Here is an 18,075-nt window from a genome sequence, read left to right as displayed (position 1 = left end):
CAAAGAATATGGGGCCAGAGGAGTTTAAATAGACCCTTTGGCCTGTTCTACCATTCAAGTAAAGCCTGGCTGATCTGTGACCTAACTCTACATTTCTACCTTTGTCCCGTGTCCCTTAACACTTTTGGTTAAGAGAAAGATTTAACCTTAAGCAACTGATCCAGCATCAAATGCTATTTGTGGCAGTACATTCCAAACTTCCAGCTCTGCCCAACTGTGACTTATTGGCAACACTCTCAGTTCTGACTCACAAGGTTCTCCTTTCAAACCTGACTTCAGGCTTTGAGTTCAATACTGAGGGAATGCTACACTGGTGGAGGTGCTATCTTTCATGTGAATAGTGGAGGCCTATCTACCAATTAGGACAGATATTAATAAAAAGCATATTCTAAAGAACAGTGGCTGGTATTTATCCCTTGATCATCACAACAATACCTTAAATGATTCAGAGATAGTAGGAACTGCCGATGCTGGAGTCTGAAATAACAAGGTGCACAGCTGGATGAACACAGCAGGCCAGGCAGCATCAGAGGAGCAGGAAGGCTGACGTTTCAGATCTGGACCCTTCTTCAGAAATGAGGTCCAGACCCGAAACATTGGCTTTCCTGCTCCTCTGATACTGCCTGGTCTGCTGTGTTCCTCCAGCTCCACACCTTGTTATCTTAAATGATTGTTGTTTGAGAGAATTTGCCACACATGTAATGTGGCTGCTGTGTTTCCAACATGAGAACTGCGATTAGACTTCAGATTTACTTCACAGGCTGTAAAACCCTTTGCGATGTCTGGCAGCTGCAGAAAGTGCTATATAAATGCAACGATTTCTATTCTCCCCACATAATATTCCCTAGTGTCCATGCTAATGGATTCGGCTCCAACTTTTAGGAATACCACCTAAACCTAGATATTTTTCTACTCACCCCATTTACTGATGTTATTACACACTTCTGAAGCAGGTAGGACTTGAGCCCAGGCCTCCTTGTCTGGAGCTAGGGACAATACCACTGTACTGCAAGAGCCTTTTTTCTAGTCATACACTATCTAACCAGCAGGAGCAACTTCTATCAGTTCCCCTCAATATTTCAAAAATGCTGCATCATGCCTTAGCGTTTTCAGTTCCACGGAATAGAATTCCAGTTCGTGAAGTCTCTCTTTGTCGTTTAACACTTGAAGTGAAGTGGATTTCTTCTAGTGAATCTATGCTACACTCCCTTCAAGGCCAATACATCCTTCCAAAGGTCTGGTAGCCAGAAGTGAACAAATTCATTCAAGAGTCATGCTGATTGAGGGAGTGTTGTTGAGCAGAGCAAAAAGGAAAATGTTTTGCTCTTGTTCAACTGCGTCTTTAACCTGAGCAGGTGAATGGTTACTCACCCCAATCTTGACATGACTACATGACAGCAATACAGTGGGAAATGGTCATGAAGTGGCTGTGTCACTGAACCAGTCATCCAGATGCCTAGACTAAGAATCCAGTAGAACACAAGTTCTAACCCCACCATGGACAGTTGAGCATTTGGACTAAGTTCAGAAATATGAAAACACTGGTATTCCATTATTAAAGGGGACCAGGAAACTGTCAGATTGGAACAAATTTTGCAAAAAACAGACTCGTTGTTATTCTTCAAGAAAGGCAATCTGATCTTGAAATCCAATCTGGTCTTCAGTCCCTTGACAACTTTTAACTTCTCTCTCAATCATATTGATTCAACGTTCTTACAATAAATCTAGGGTGGGCAATAAATGTGGACAGAACTGCCCATATCCCAAACTTAAAGCAAAGCAAAGAGCAAGCAGACATAATTCAACAGCTACAATATCAGGCAACTGGGCAAAGTCATAACTGTTGTGTAAGGCTTTGGATCAGAAGGGGTAGACAGAGGTCATTTAGCCCATCAAGCCTGCACCGACCCTCTGAACGACATACCACCCACAATCCCTGTAATCCCACATTCACCAATGGCTAACCCACCTAGCCTGCATGCCCTTGAACACTACGGAGCAATTTAGCACAGCCAATCCACCTAGCTTGCACATCTTTGGACAGTGGGGGGAAACTGGAGCACCCAGAGGGGAACCATGCAGAAACGGGGAGAATGTGCAAACTCCACACAGACAACCAACCAGGACTGGAATTGAACTTGGGCCCCCGGCACTATGAGGCAGTAGTGCTAACCACTGTGCTGCTTTGGTGTTATATTGGCTGTTAATATTATGCTGGTTCCACCTGTTCTAGTGATGTCACTCACGGTTTGTGGGTGGAGGTAAGGAGTCTTACTGTAGCTTTGGGAGGGGTTAGGTGGAACTGTACCAGCTCCCTGAAGTCTGAATCTTTATGCCTGACCAAGTGTAGTTGTGCATAATACTATCATGCAATGAATCTTGTTAACTCACAACAGTGTTATTCTGGAGATGCTTTACAGTAGATGTATCCTCTGTCACTAGTCACTAGTTGGGACCAAGACAGAGCAATGATAAAGGAGGATTGGTGGCAGCAAACTATTTTAAATAACTCTTACCTCGTACCGAATACTGGTAGAGGTGGCAAGTACCTCAAGATGCCAATGGTGATTATTTGGGAAAATCTTGCATCAGAAAGGGAAATCATTTCCAGACTCACTCCTTGTATGTGACCCAGTGCAGATGAAGTTGCAGGAAATAGCAGCAAAGTAGAGAACAGTCATAACAAAAACAAAATTTCTGGAAAAGCTCAGCAGTTCTGGCAGCATTTGTGAGGGAAAAACAGAGTTAACGTTTCAGGTCTGGTGACCCTTCCTCAGAACTGTTCTCAGACCTGAAACGTTAACTCTGTTTTTTCCTTCACAGATGCTGCCAGACCTGCTGAGCTTTTCCAGCAATTTTGTCTTTGTTCCTGATTTATAGTGTCTGCAGTTTTTTCGGTTTTTATTAGAGAACAGTCATACTGGACTCAAAACATTGACTGTGTTTCTTTATCCACAGATGAGTTTCTCCTGCATTTTCTGTTTGAATTTCTAACCCTGTCACATTGGGATTTTAATAAAAAAGACTGTGGTTGGTTCGCTCACCGAGCTGGTTCATTAGTGAACCCACCATAGCATCCACAACCTGAGCTACAAATCTACTCAAGAAAGGCTGAAAACTGTAGACGCCTTCTATGAAATAGGCCACATGTAAATATTAGCCATTCAGTTTTAAATAGCTCGACATTTCTCTTCACTGAGCTAGATAAGTCTGAACAATTTACAATGATGAACTTTCTGCCGAAAGATTGCCAGGGGAAACTGAACAAGCAGCTAGATAAACCAAGATCCAACAATCTGAACTTTCAACATCCCCATGATCTGTTCTTAAAATCCATCCTCCTTTGCACTGGAGAGAATGCTGGTCCCTGCATTGATTGCATTGAAATTGTCAAATGCAAAGGAAAGATTACATTCAATTGAAATGTCATTTATTGCCATGTAATTACATTTATAACCGATGATCAACGACCTGCGCTAATCATTGGGAATCATCTCGCGCAAGCAGACTATAGAATCACAATTATACACTGCAGAAGGAGGCCATTCAGCCCATCATGTATCACTAGCTCTCCCAATGAGTATCTCACTTAGTGCTGTTCTCTTGCCTATTCCCTATAACCCTGCATATTCTTTCTAATTGCCCTTTGAATGCCTTAATTGAACCTGCCTCCACCAGACTCTCAGGCAATGCGTTCCAAACTCCAAAAGCCCTTTGTGTGAAACTGTTTTCCCTCATATGACCTTTTTTTGCTTCCTGTACTGATGACTTTAAAATAGAAAAAAGATTAAAGTCCCTGAATTTATATCTGTGCCCGAGCTCAATTCCCTCATTACTTTCGTACCCAATGCTTGGCACTTTTGGCTTGGATGAGTACTGCCTGAAATATGGGACATTGTCTCTCTTGCTGCTGAACTTGCTTTCAAATTATCAATGAAATGACCTCTCTCCTGCCTAATGCTCAGTGAAGGTGACTGCCCCTTGCCTATTCCCCATTACTGCTATGTGGTATATCTTCATACAAAGCTGAGGCTCATCACAGTGAAATGGATAACACATCTTCTATTGGAGACCTATGAGACGCCCATAGCTTTCAGAGCCACAGGCACTCAAAGGCAGTTAGAGACAGGAAATGAACACTGGCTTTGTCGGAGACACCCAAATCCCACGAAAGACTATAAAAAGAACTCAGCCAAAACAAACATTAGTTCAACAAATTAGCAGTAGAAGAGAGGTTGTGGCAATGGGAGGGAATGTCTTTGCTTCTGGTACATTAACCTGTTCTCATTCCTGTGTCTATGCTTGTCTCATTTTCTACTATGCTTCATCATACTTTATTTTAACCGCTTCCCTTTGGCTACAATTGACCTCAGTGAATAGCTGCTCCTTCAAACACTTCTGCGCTACAGTTTTGGTTTCCCTTGCTTCCCATAAGGAAGACTGCAGAGAAATCTTCTTCCTATCTACAAAAGAGATCTTTGTCATTTGGCCAACATGTGGGCTGTATTTGAAACGGGGAGGAATTAGATAGCAAGGGATGGGACAGGGCGAGGGGAGTCCAGGGCAGTGCCGTTACGCAGCTGCACAAGTTAACAAAACAGTCCGGGGAACAAAAGCAAACCCTTGAAGAATGCTTATATATTTGTGCTCCTCCAGTCCATCATGCGACATACCCTGTGGACGTTTTATATTATATGTGTACAATCCAACAGACAATCTGGCTTGGATTAATATAATCACAGCCACATTATGTTTAACAGTTTCCAGGTCTGCATGTGATTGTATTTTAATTATAATGCTAAGGTACCCGGGTGAGGGGTGCTGTTTGATTAAGTATTTAGAGCACTTAAAATGAGAGACGGCTTCCCACAACCAGTGGGCACCGCAAGGGCTGAGGTGCATTATCAGCCCAGGGAGTAACAATTCAACTTAAAGTAGCGAATTTACTTCAATAATTCAACTTTAGTTACAGCGCCCTTTAAAGGCTCGGATTTCATTTTTTAAATTCATGGCTGATCTGATTTTACCCTCAGCTGTACCTTTCTGCATATCCATGATAATCCTTTATCGCCTTGGTCATCAAGAATCAACCTGCCTCGGTCATAAAAATATTTAAAGATTTTGCATCCACTGCTTTTAAAGAAGGAAATTCCAAAGACTGTCAGCCCTCTGAGAGTCAAAATTGATTCCTCACCTCTGTCTTAAATGGGTGGCCCCTTATTTTTAAACAATGACCCCTAATGATAGATATTCCCACAAATGCAGCAGATACTTGGGAACCCCACCACTTACAAGTTGTCCTCCAAGACATTCAACATCCTGACTTGGAAACATATCACTGTTCTTTCAGTGCCACTCGGTCAAAATCCTGGAACTCTCTCCCTACTGGTTTTGAGGGTGTACCTTCACCAAATGTACTGCAGTGGTTCAAGAAGGAAGTTCCCCACCCTTCTCAAGAGAAACTAGGGATGGGCAATGGACCCAACCAGTGATGCTCATGTCCCATGAGTGAATTTAAAAGAAGAACCAAGTCAGGATGTTGAATGTCTTGGAGGACAACTTGTAAGTGGTGGGGTTCCCAAGTATCTGCTGCATTTGTGGGAATATCTAACATTAGGGGTCATCGTTTAAAAATAAGGGGCCACCCATTTAAGACAGAGGTGAGGAATCAATTTTGACTCTCAGAGGGCTGACAGTCTTTGGAATTTCCTTCTTTAAAAGCAGTGGATGCAAAATCTTTAAATATTTTTATGACAGAGGTAGGTCGATTCTTGATGACCAAAGGAACAAAGGATTATCAAGACAACAAGGTGCAGAGCTGGATGAACACAGCAGGCCAAGCAGCATCATAGGAGCAGAAAGGCTGACGTTTCGGTCCTAGACCCTTCATCAGAAAAGGGGGAGGGGAAGGGGGTTCTGAAATAAATAGGGAGAGAGGGGGAGGCGGATAGAAGATGGATAGAGGAGAGGATAGGTGGAGAGGAAACAAACAGGTTGAAGAGGCGGGGATGGAGCCAGTAAAGGTGTTATCAAGGATAGGCAGAAGGGGAGAGCTGAGGGTAAAATCAGATCAGCCATGATCTTATTGAATGGCAGAGTAAGGCAGAATAGGTTTGATTGACTGAGCGGCCTACTCTTATTTGCTTGTTTGTATGGAGATGTCTCAACAGAAAGGTTGCTGGGGCTGGGGGCTAATTAAAAATATCAGAACTGAGATTGCTAGACATTGGCAAGGCGAGGAATCAGTGTGGGAAATGGAGTTAAGCCATTGATCAGCTTTGTTCGAATTAAATGACAGAACAGTTTCAAGGGTCTGAATGGTCCACTGCAGCTGTTAGTTTTATTGGAAGTAAAATTGTGGTGAATCAGAATCTTGGGATATTTTTAAGGTAGGCTCAGATAGGTTCTTTCTAAGCAAGGGGTGAAAGTTAACAGGAATGTGGAGTTGAGGTTAAAATCATATCAACTACAATCGCATTGAATGGAGCAGGTGGATGGGCCAAATGACCTACTCCTTAATCCACACGTACACATGAAAGTACAAACTGGGGGGCAGCTGGAACATCAGAAACCAACTCACTATTGTACAAATTCACAGTTAATAATTGTGTTGGAAAGGGCAGGGTGGTCAAGGATAGGGTTGGTCTTGGCTGCTACGTCATCACTCAAGAATGGTGACTCGCACAAATTACCTCAGGACTGTACTTCGCTGACATCTAGAGTCCCTGGGGAAAGCAGAGTGGAAACCTGCTGTGAAGGTTTGGACACACAGCTATGAACCTGGATTCTGCACAGTTGTGGTTCTCCTGCTATTATTAGACTTCTGAATGGACCTCTCAAATTTAAAATTTAAATGTTGGTCTCAGTCTCTGTGGGCCTTCTCTGCAACCATAACATTGTATACCTCGCTCTGTTCTATTACCCAAATGCACTCTGTATGATATAATCTGAATCATAGAATCCCTACAGTGTGGAAACAGGCCCTTCGGCCCAACAAGTCCACACCGACTCTCAGAGCATCCCACCCAGACCCATCCCCCCATAACCCACCTAATCTACACACCTCTGGACACAATGGGCAATTTAGCATGGCCAAACCATCTAACCTGCACATCTTCAGACTGTGGGAAGAAACTGGAGTACCTGGAGGAAACCCACGCAGACACAGGGAGAAAGCGCAAACTCCACACTGTCGTCCAAGAGTGGAATCAAACCCGGGTTTCTGATGCTGTGAGGCAGCAGTGCTAACCACTGAGCCAACATGCTGCCTTTTTCAAAATGCCTGTATTGCATGCAAAACAAAAGTTTTCACTGTACCTAGGTACATGTGACAATAACAAATCATATTAAAAAAACCTGTGCTCACTTCTTTACAGCCATCCATCTACCTGCACATGCGCACAAAGAGAACGTTATCTAAATTGGAAAGTACTGGAGAGACTCGAAAGGTCTGGCAGCAACTGTGGGAATAGGAACTCTACACATGCTAGCAGACCTGCTGAGTTTCTCCAGCACTTTCTGTTTTAGTTTAGATTTCTAGCATCCACAATATTTTGCTTTTAACTGATTAAACCAGACCTATAGAAATCTCGAGTGTTCATAATGAAGGGAACCAATGTAAGACAGTCACTCATAAATCTCAACAAGGAATCCTTTCTTATCCAGGGGGTGGTGAGAATACGGAACTTGCTTCGAGGTAGTGGCTGAGGCACATTGCGTGAATGTATTTAATTGGGCAGCCAAATAAACCAATGTAGGACTGTAAGTGGTTTGAGATTTTGATGATGAGGTGAAACAATAGTAGCAAAAGTGGATAACATAACACCCCAGTGCAGTTTCTCATTCAGTGAGATCATGGGTGAATGTCTACATTTATATCAATCTTCCTGCCCTGTCACTATACCCCACCACTCCCTATCGACTTATCGATCACAGTCTTGAACATATTCACTGCCTCTCTATAATAGAGAATTCATAGGATTCAGAGCTTCTAGAGTGAACAGAAGATGTGCCTTTATACAACAACGTTCATGACCTGAGGATGTCACAAAGTGGTTTATCGTCAATTAAGTAATTTTGAAACATAGTCTTTTTTGTAGAAAACTCAGTTGTCAATATGCACACAGCAAGATCCCAGAAATTTCAATGTGATAATCACTAGAAATCCACTTTAGTGATATTAATATGAGGTGTTGCATTTTGGAAGGTCAAGTACAGGTGGAAATTATACGGTGAATGGCAGAACCCTTAGGAGTATTGATATGCAGAGGGATCTGGGTGTGCATGTCCACAGATCACTGAAAGTGGCAGCGCAGGTAGATAAGGCAGTAAAAAAGGCCTATGGCATGCTTGCCTTCATTGGAAGGGGCATTGAGTATAAGGACAGGCAAGTTACGCTGCAGTTTTATAGAGCTTTAATTAGGCCACACTTGGAATATTGTGTACAGTTCTGGTCACCACACTACCAGAAGGATGTGGATGCTTTGGAGAGAGTACAGAAAAGGTTTACCAGGATGTTGCCTGGTATGGGAGATTTTAGCTATGAGGAAACGCTGGACAGACTGGGTTTGTTTTCACTGGAATGCAGGAGATTGAGGGGTGACCTGTCAAACATTTTTCAGATTGTGAATGGCATGGATAGAGTGGAAAGTATGAGGCTCTTTCCCAGAGTGGAGGAGTTAATTACTGGTGGACACAGGTTCAAGGTGCAAGGGTGGAAATTTAAAAGAGATGTGCGAAGCAGGTTTTTCACACAAAGGGTGGTGAGTGCCTGGAACGTGCTGCCAGAAGAGGTGGTGGAAGCAGATACAAGAGCAACATTCAATAAGCACCTGAATGTATACGTGAATAGGAAGGGAATAGAAGGACAAGGATCCTGTAAGTGAAGACAGTTTTAGTATGGAACGGAAAAATGTGTCAGCGCAGGCTTGGAGGGCTGAGGGGCCTGTTCCTGTGCTGTATTGTTCTTTGTTCTTTGATTGAGAGATAAGGAGAACTCCCCAGATCTACAAAACCATGCATTGAGATCATTATGGCCCCTTCAAGGGAATAGGCATTGGCTAGGTTTAATGTCTTATCTGGAAGACGATATCTCTTCATTGCAGTCTTAAATGGTTGCTCTCTTATCTTTAGGCAATGAGTCCTAGATTAGATTCTTTAGCAGGAGAAAGAGGGATTTTGATTCTGAAGTCAGGAAGACAGTGCCTGGATAGTACTTGGGCCTCAAGGCGAAAACTTCCATCACTGGGAAGGCAAAGAGCTTGGAAGCCAATTATTGGCTCACCAGGTCTTATCAGGATGGGTGTGCGTACTGCATAGTATGAGGGACAAAGGCAAATAGCAGCCATGATTGTTGCTTAGCAGCAGAAGGTGGGTTAACATTGGGCCAGCAGCCTCACCCCTCACTAAAAAACTGGCCACATGGCTGTAATGAAAGGTAAAACACTCAATCCGAAGTAATATCTCCAGGTCACAAGACTTTTGATCATAAATATTGCTGAAAAGAGAGACCTGTTGCTGAAGCTTCTCCCCTGGCTTTCATCAGGACAAATGCAAGAATGCAACATGTCAAATGATCACAATTTATGCGACAGGAGGAATGGGCAGGAATCCTAGAGATATCTGTTTGTTTTCTCCATAAGAATGCCATGGCCAATTGGAGTTGATGTGTCATCTAATTGGCACTCTCCTGTTGTATAAATGATTGTGATAATCTGAAATTTGGCATTGCTGCATTTGTCCTGATGACTGAAAGGTGAAAAGCTTTGGTGGCACCACTGTCTTTTTTGCATCGTGCACGGCCTATACTCAGAAAGCTAGCACATGGGTGCAGCAGGTAAGCAGGAAGCGAATAGAGTGTTGGCCCTTATTTCAAAGGGGTTGGAATATAAGAGCAGGGAAGTCTTACTGCAACAGTACAAGGTACTGGTGAGCCCACACCTGGAGAACTGTGAGCAGTTTTCATCTCCTTATTTAAGCAAAAATTTCATTTCATTGGAGGCAGTTCAGAAAAAGTTCACTAGGATGATCCCCGATATGGAGGGCTTGTTTTATGAGCAAAAGCTAAACAGGTCGGGACTGGAGTTCAGAAAATGAGAGGTTATCTCTTCGAAACATATTGGATTACTAAGGGGCATGACAGGGTAAATGCTGAGAGGATGTTTTCACTCAAGGGAGAGTCTAGGACCAGAGGGCATAGTTTCAGAATAAAGGGGTGCCAATTTAAGACTGAGATGAAGAAAAATGAGGGTTGAAAGTCTTTGGAACTCCTTGCCACAGAGAAGTGAGGGGGCAGAGTCCTTGTGTAGGTTTAAGTCTGACAGAGATAGATTCTTGTTCAGCCAGGCAATCAAGGGTTATGGGGAAAGGGCAGGAAAGTGAACATGAGGTGTGTCGGATCAGGCATGATCCTTTTGAAAGGTGGAGCAGGCTTAGGGGTGGGCGTGTGCGGGGGTGGGGAGGAGGGGTTTTAAATTGCCTACCCCTGTTCCTTATACTAATGGTCTTATGGTCTATATGAACAAGCGACTGTCTAATTATAAAAGCCCATTAATTTCTCCTCACATTGAACCCAATGACTGCTCTCTAACACTGTTTGAGTTCACCTTCTTAGTTTGCCCAACTGATGAACAAGTTGGTCAAGAAGCTTAACGTCCTGTTAATTGGAGACAAATGGGTTTCCAACTGCCAGCCACGCTCAAACTCTGGGTCCTGTAGGTTTCAGGACATTGACACACCATCAAGGTGCATTACAAAGCACATCTGATCCTGTTGTCATCCCATGGACATTTGGTCTGCATTTCAGCATTGATCTTATCCAACACGCTAAGGATTTATCTGTGTTTCAATAAGATCCACTGTCTTTCTTCTCAACTCTAGAATATTCGATTAGACCATAAGATGTAGGAGCAGAAGTAGGCCATTCAGCCCATTGGGTCTGCACCACCATTCAATGAGATCATGGCTGATATGTTAATCTTCAACTCCACTTTCCTGCCTTTTCCCCATAATCCTTGATTCCCTTCCTGATTACTGAAAATCTGTTTCAGTCTTGAATATATTTAAGGACCCAGCCTGGACAGCCCTCTGCAGTAAAGAACTCCACAGATTCACAATCCTTAGAGCAGAAATCCCTCCTCAAGTCTGTCTTTAACATGGAGCCACTTATTCTGAGATCGTTCCCTCTGGGTCCTAGACTCTTCCACAAAGGGAAACAACCTCAATACATCTACCCTGTCAAGTTCTCTAAAAATCTTGCATGCTTCAATAAGGCCTCCTCTCATTCTTGTATATTCCAATGCACCTTCTCATTGGACACTCGCTCCACATCTGGGATCAGCCTTGTGCACTTCTCTGGGCTGCCTCCAATGCCAGTATATCGTTCATATGGAGGTGCCGGTGTGGGACTGGGGTGGACAAAGCCAGAAGTCAGACAACATCAGGTTATAGTCCAACAGGTTTATTTGAAATCACCCGATGAAAGAGCAGTGATCTGAAAGCTTGTGATTTCACATAAACCTGTTGGACTGTAACCTGGTGTTGTGTAACTTCTGAGTATATCTTTCCTTATATAAGAGGCACAAAACTGCTCTCAGTACTCCAGCTGTGGTCTGACAAGGCACAAGTATTTCCAGCAAAACCTCACTATTTTTCCACTCCATTCCCTTCAAAATAAAGGTCAACATTCCATTTGCCTTCTCTATTGCCCACTGGATTTAGCTCTCAGCAATCTCTGCAATCTCTTCTGATTGGAGAACCCTTTAATCCCAGGAAGAAGGGTGGGAGGAGCCTCAGATGAAGCACAAATCAATTAAAAACATTGAAGATTGGAGCAGGAATAGGTCATTCAGCCCTTCGAGGCTGCTATATGATCACAGCTGATCATCCAACTCAGTATTTTCACTTTCTCCCTATAGCACTCGATCCCTTTGGTCCTTAGAACTACATTTATCTGTTTCTTGAAAACATTCAATCTTTTGGCCTTAACCACTTTCTGTGGCAGAGAATTCCACAGGCTCCCCACTCTCTGGGTGAAAAAACTTCTCTTCCTCTCAATCCTAAATGGTCTACCTCCTATCTTTAAACTGTGACCCCTTGGTCTAGAGTCCCCAGTCAATGGGAACACCATTCCTGCATTTACCCGGTCTACATAGGTTTCTATGAGATCCTCCCTCATTCTTCTAGACTCCAGTTGAATATAGTCCTAACTGTTCTAGTCTCTTTTTATACATCAGTTCTGCCATCACCGGTATCATTCTGGTAAACCTTTGTTGCGATCCTTGCAAAGCCAGGGCATCCTTCCTCGGATAAGGAGGTCAGAACTGCACACAGTATTCCTGGTGTGGTCTCACCAAGGCCCTGTATAATTACAGCAAGACATCCCTGCTCCTGTTCTCAAATCCTCTCACTATGAAGGCCAACATGCCATTTACTTTCTTCACCACCTACTGCACCTGCATGCTTGCTTTAAGTGACTGGTGCACAAGGGCATGCATACTGCAGGTATGAAGGTGATGGCCTAGTGGTATTATTGCTAGACTATTAATTCAGAGACTCTGAGGACCTGGGTTCAAATCCTGCCATGAACATGAAACTATTGTCAGGAAAAACCCATCTGGTTTAATAATGCCCTGTAGGGCAGGAACCTGCCATCTTTACCTGATCTGGCCTACATGTGACGCCAGATGCACAGTGATGTGGTTGATATTTAATGTAATTAGGGATAGGTAATAAATCCTAGCCTGGCCAGTGACATTCACATCCTGTGAATTTCTTAAAGAGAAAGTTTCCCCCTTTCCCAATCTGTCTAAATAAAAATTGAAAGAACTGCGGATGCTGTAAATCAGAGACAAAAATAAAACCGCTGGAAAAGCTCAGCAGGCCTGGCAGCATCTGTGGAGAGAAATCAGAGTTAATGTTTTGGGTCTGGCAGCATCTGTGGAGAGAAATCAGTGTTAACGTTTTGGGTCGAGTGACCTGAGCTTTTCCAGCAATTTCTATTTTTGTCCCTAATAATCTGCCTTATTTTTGCTACCAAAGTGGACACTCTCATATTTATCCATTATACTTCATCTGCTTTGCATTTGCCCACTCGCTTAACTTGTCCAAATCACACTGAAACACCTCTGCATCCTCCTCACAGATTGTTCTCCACCCAGCGTTGTGTCATTTGCAAACTTGTAGATATTACCTTTAGTTCCCTCATCTAAATCGTTAATATATATTGTGAATAGCTCAGGACCAAGCACTAATCCCCAATAGTCAGTGTCTCCCATTCAGAAAAAGGCCCTTTTATTCTTATTCTTCCCATCTGCCAGCTGGTTCTCTAATCACTTGAATACCTTACTCCAATACTGTGCATCTTAATTTTACATGCTAATTGCTTGTGTGGGACCCTATCGAAAGTCTTCTGAAAGTCTACATTAGCCACATCCACTGGCTTCCCTTTCTCAAGTTCGAAACGTTCCAGCAGGTTTGTTAAGCACGATTTCCTTTAAATAAATATCTAATCCTGTCGCTGTGTCCAAGTAGTGTACTATTAAAACTGTTATAATGGATTCTAACATTTCTTTCCTGCAGTTGCATTGAGTGGCCTGTCTCTGAACTGCAAAATCCCTGTAATTCTATACAACCTGGCTTGATTTCACATCCTATCATTTCGCCCCATTACCGTTCGAGCCACTCATTCTGAACTGATCCCTGCGCAGACGTTGTTTGGCAGGTCCATATCTCTGAGTTATATATATTGATGTGCTTACGGAAACAATTTGTCACAGTGTGTAATGGATGTGATAACACCCTGCATTTAGGATAATATTTAGCCAATTTGCCATCAGCCCAGGGCCAGAATCTGCACCTGCTTGTCATTTTTTCATTAAATGCTGGAAATCTCTCTTTTTTGGAAGTGCCCCATTTGCTTGCTTTGCAAAAATATTCTACTCATGCAATCCACTTAAGGTTCTGTTTGGCTGATGCCCAGCCTCAACTATTAGGAGTGGCTCAGACTGAATAGATAGGTAGAAACTGCTTCCACTCACCAAGGCAAGGGGATTTTGGGGGTTGCGGGTGGCGGAACAGTGTCAGTGACCAGAGGACACAGATTTAAGGTATTTGACTTTGGCTTAATGGTTAACACTGCTGCCACACAACACCAGTGATCTGGGTTTGATTCAAGCCTCGAGTGACTGTCTGTGTGGAGTTTGTACATTCTCCCCGTGTCTGTGTGGTGTGCTCTGGTTTCCTCCCACAGTCCAAAGATGTGCAGGTTAGGTGGATTGGCCGTGTTAATAAAATGCCCTTTAATGTGTAGGTTAGGTGGGTCAGCTGAGGTAAAAACTTGTCATTTGGCGTGACAAGGCAGGGGATGCTCTTTGGAGGGTCAGTGCAGGCTCATAGAGCTGTACAGCACAGAAACAGACCTATTGGTCCAACTCATCCACACTGACCAGATATCCTAAACTAATCTAGTTGCATTTGCCAGCATTTGGCCCATATCCCTCTAAACCCTTCCAATTCATATACCCATCCAGATGCCCTTTAAATGTTGTAATTGTACCAGCCTCCACCACTTCCTCTGGCAGCCCATTCTGTATACACACCATCCTCAGTTGCTCCTCGGGTCCCTTTTAAATCTTTCCCCTCTCACCTTAAACCTGTGCCCTCTAGTTTTGGACTCTCCTTCCCTGGAGAAAAGACCTTGGCTATTCACCCTCTCCATGCCCCTCATGGTTTTATGAGCCTCTATAAGGTCACCCCTCAGCCTCTGATGCTCCAGGAAAAATAACCCCAATGGGACAAGAAGCCTCTTTCTGCACTGTAGGGATTCTAGAACAATTGAACCAGACCTGACGTGATAATAATCAGGCAACAGGCCAGAACTGAAAGGGTATAGAGGTTTAGGGATTCACTTGGAGGCAAGACTTATTTTTTAATGCAGTTGATGGTCTGGAAGGATGGGTTTTGCACATTCCCAGTTTTCCTTACACCAATGGTTAGCAGCTGTGTTGTCAGTTACCTGTGCTGTCTGCTCTTCAAATACCTCCCTAAGTGTCTCTGCCTCTCTACATCACGCTCGCTCCCCAAATGAAGACACTCCTTAAAAGTACCTCTTTGATAGCCTGACCTACAATCTCTGTTGAGGCTCAGCGTTAAATTCTGTTCCCAAATACAAAGAGCTGTTTAACCAATGGTGCTATATCAACGCAAGGTGTCATTTTGCAAGCAGATTCAAAAGGCAGTTGGGAAAATTTAAACTGCAGAGCTATGGGGAAACAATCGGGACGGGTGGCAGAATCTAATGGTTTGGTCCACTCAAAGAGCTGGCATGGCGATCACAGTTTGAATGGCCTCCCTTTGTGCTGTTTAATCCTACAGGCAGAACTTCAAATCAGCCCATGGCAGGTTTGTGAGGTGGAGGTACAGATGGTCTCCTCACTCCCACCCACTTCTCCATCAATATTCCTCTTCCGACCCTTTTAGGCCTATTCTCCCGTCCTTGAGACGTCCACACCCAGCCTTGGAAATCAAGTTCAACAATATTCGATCAAAGTCTCAGCCTCCTTCAGGTTCTATCCCACTGGTTTTTATTCCGCTGGTTTGGTCATGTCTCTATCGCTTCTGATGGTTCTCTATAGCCATGCATGGTAGACACAACCTTTATTTCTTTATAATATCTGTTAACACTTTTGAGATGTATAAAATTATTGATGGGGTAGACAGGACAAAACTTTTCCGCTTGATAGAGGGTTCAATCACTTGTCGCATAGATTTAAGGGAAAGGGCAGAAGGTTTACAGACTTGAGGTAAAAAAAGCTTTTTCACACAGAGGGTGGTGGGAATCTGGAACTCATTACCTGTAGGAGTGTTGGCGGCAGAAACGCTCATAATATTTAAGAAGTATTTAGATGTGTGCTTGAGATGCCAATGGATGCAAGGCTATGGGCCAAGTGCTGGAAAATGCGTTTGGAATAGTTAGGTGGTTGTTTCGACCAGCATGAACACAATGGGCCAAAGAGCCTTTTTCCTGTGCCTGTAGATCTCTATGACTTGACTGAATCATGAAACATTTCATTGTTTTTCTCCCCCTGGCCTCCACCATATCATAGACCTTCCCTTCTGACTTTCTGTACGCTACCCTCCACCCATCCTTCCATCCCCCATTGTTCCTATTGGCGTAAAATCTCTTACACTTTTATCTTTCTTCAGCTATAGAGTCATAGAGCATAGAAGAGACCCTTTGGCACATTGATTCTGCACTGACCTATCTGCTCTAATCCCACTTTCCGACCCTTGGCCCATCGCCTTGAATGTTCTGACATTTCAAGTGCTCATCCACGTACTTTTGTTCTGATTAAAGTTTATCTCAAGTCAATTCTTCACTCTGTTCCCAAAAGCTTCTTTTTTTTTAAATTTCAGATTGCCAGCATCTGCGATATTTTGATTCTGGATGGCTGACAGTTTCATGTTCAAATCCTCCATGAGTGAGGTCAAGATATGTTCCTGGTTTCTCACAGAAAAGATTCTACTAATTGAGACTAGCCAGCTAGGTTAACCAGTGACTGACATTAGAAAATGTTCCAATGAAGCAGAGATTAAAAGAAATTAAACAATATTAGGTGGATCTCTTGGCCTATTCGCATTGCAGGGTTAGGGGAAGAGAAACTTAAATGAATGGTCTATCAAACACAAATAGTCTCTCACATTACATTACCTTGACCTTGGTAACAACCCAAAATGACCAGGCAGGACTTTCACAATCCTTGCCTCCCTTCATAGTTTGGCACAAAATGGCCAGAATTTGTATGAAAACTGGCCTAAGCTACCTTATTTACTCTGGCAGGCTTGGTGGTTTTCAATTAATTTCAGCCCTGACCCGCGCTGTTTATATGGCTTGTTAGAATAACATGTTATCATGAAACAGGAGCTTTAGGCGTTACTGACACGGTAGCAAGTGAAATCATCTTGATCTAATCACTAATTGTTCTTGGCTTTTAAGTGTTTTCCTTGTACTGGGTCACAGGCTCCAGTTGCTGGTAGAAATTTAAAGGGTGTCAAAGATATCAGCTGTATCCATTATAACTCAGATTCCCAGATTTACTCAATTAGTTTGGTGGAGATTAAACGGTTTATAAATTGTCGTCATCTTATTAAATTGTCTCTCAGGCTGGAGCAGAATTTAACATGGCCATCCATTAGACAGTGAGGTAACTGGCCCTGCACTGCACTCATCACTGATGTATATGTCAAGCTACTTTTTTTTCAAAGTTATTGCTACAATTAATTTGAAATTGATTTATCCACGCCTTCTCCTTTAATCACAAGCATATTGTCCATTTGATCTATGTTGCATCACAGCTAGAACTGTACACATGAACAGCTCCTTCCACATCTCACTGTCAGGAATGTAAGAACTCAGTAAGTCCTCCTTTCATAATCTAGTTGCGTTACTGAAAATTTGAATTTCAGGCACCAAAACTGCATACAATACCCCAAATGCTGCCTAACAAGGGTTTTATATCGCTGCAACGTGGTTTGCCAACCCTTGGACTCCATGCCCCGGCCAATGAAGGCAAACATGCCACACGCCTTCTTAATCTCTTTGACCACCTATGTTGCCACTTTTAGGGAACTGTGGACCTGCATGCCCAGATCAGTCTGAATGTTAATGTTCCTAAGGGGGGTTCTGCCATTTACAATATAACTCACACCTAAGTTTGATCCTCCAAAATGCATCACCTCACATTTGTCTGGATTAACTTCCATCTGCCATTACTGTCCCCAAGTTGACAATCCATCTGTATCCTGTTGTATCCTTTCACAATCATTGGCACTATCACCAACTCCACCAATCTTCATGTCGTCCGCAAACTTGCTAATCAGCCCACCCACATTTTTGTCCAGATCATTTATATATACTACAAGCAACAGAGGACCTAAGACTGTTCCCTGTGGAACACCAATAGTTACCGGCCTTCATTCTGAAAAACATCCTTCTACCGCTACCCTCTGTCTTCTATGACCAAACCAGTTTTGTATCCATCCAGCCAGCCCAGCGCGAATCCCATGAGATTTTAGTTT

General features: G+C 43.2%; 1 protein-coding gene across 1 annotated transcript in view; it reads right to left on the bottom strand.

Moving 5' to 3' along the window:
* The window catches only part of sema3bl (sema domain, immunoglobulin domain (Ig), short basic domain, secreted, (semaphorin) 3bl), a 182,003-nt gene that overhangs the window by 71,397 nt on the left and 92,531 nt on the right, over positions 1–18,075 (bottom strand). The gene's annotated exons all lie outside the window — the stretch shown is intronic.

This window comes from Rhincodon typus, chromosome 16 (genome assembly GCF_021869965.1).
Source record: "Rhincodon typus isolate 14 chromosome 16, sRhiTyp1.1, whole genome shotgun sequence".
NCBI lineage: Eukaryota > Metazoa > Chordata > Chondrichthyes > Orectolobiformes > Rhincodontidae > Rhincodon > Rhincodon typus.
The sequence above is the reverse complement of the archived record's forward strand: the minus strand, read 5'-3'. Positions and strand labels throughout refer to the sequence as shown.